The following is a 1476-nucleotide window of genomic DNA, read 5'->3' as shown; positions in this document are numbered from 1 at the left end:
GTTTTTTGGTTATTTAATTAATCTTGATTACAACCTCATTTTTCTATGTGCAGTATCAATTAACAAATTATTTACTTATACTGATAAATAATTAGATTTAAAAATTCGTGCCCTTATTAGTGAATTTATTCTTTTATTAATAATATAATATAATATTCGTAATTGTGAAATAATCAAATTTCGTACAACATAAATAAATTTAATAATTTACGCTGTCTTGGCTATTTGTATTTTTTTAATTTTGTATTTATCTTTTATATACCAAATTTTAACTTAATAAACAGTACTATATTCAATCGCATTCTTTAAAACTAAATTTTAATAGCCGTAATTCCACACACTTTTTTCATTAGATAGAATTATTTTTTGGCTTCATTAAATTTAATTTTAACGAACGCAATATACAATTAAAGCTATGTACTGTAAAGTATATTTAAGAGATTTTACAATAATTTTCTATATACATAGTAAAATGATGATTGTACATTGATCGAAAACTATTAAAATGGGCAATAACTAGAAGCATGACTGGCAATTAAAAAAACTACTGAGGTAAAACTAACATTCGTTGCAATTAAACAGCCTGAAGTGGGATCACACAACGATCAAAACCGAACCAACACTTCAGATTTAAACACATAATTATAATAACTAAGGAATGTACCTCGCGAACCAGTCGCTTTTCAATATTCATTGGAAAACTTTTAACGTACCTACCTATTAGTTACACGATCAATAATTTAGAAACAAACTCATAAAATTGACAGTGTGCCAAACAATATTATTTTATGTTATATTACAAAGAGGCAAATTTTCAATGGCAGTGGCATACCTAACACTCATACACAAACAGCACTTGAACATTTTTTACATGATACATTCATAATATGTACACGAGTTAATGTACATGTATTACTATATAATTGCAAAATAAAATATTTACAAATTTTAGATCAACATTATGAAAAAGCACTTAATAACCGTTCCTAAACCGACACCAAACTTCTATCCGAGAAAGACGGTCCGTGTACATAATAAAAAGCAGTGTTAAAGTAAAACGCAACGAAACAAGTAAAACAGTAAGAAAACATTCCTCTCGTGTAGCAACGTTAACGTGGTAATTTTTCGAAAAGTTTTCAGAAAGCAAAAGCGGTGTGTCATAACAATAGCTTAATGAAAAAGTACATTTCAAAGTTTAAAGTACTTTTTGAGTAGTAACTAAGTTGTCCACGAGACAAAACTCTCCATGTCTGAGACATCTACCCTGCCGCTGCCGCTGGCCGTTCGCGCTTGTGCGTATGTTCCCTAGAGCTAGCTCACACACCAAACTCAACCATAAACTCAAACCAGACTAACATATTCCTTAGATATTGGTCTTCGACGCACTTAGTTTTTTACAATAATTAAAAGTTTAAATTTTAATTAATTATCTTATTGGTAAATATAATTCCAAAAACTGGTCGGAATTGAGTACAT

The sequence above is a fragment of the Melitaea cinxia genome, chromosome 15 (genome assembly GCF_905220565.1).
Source record: "Melitaea cinxia chromosome 15, ilMelCinx1.1, whole genome shotgun sequence".
NCBI lineage: Eukaryota > Metazoa > Arthropoda > Insecta > Lepidoptera > Nymphalidae > Melitaea > Melitaea cinxia.
The sequence above is the reverse complement of the archived record's forward strand: the minus strand, read 5'-3'. Positions refer to the sequence as shown.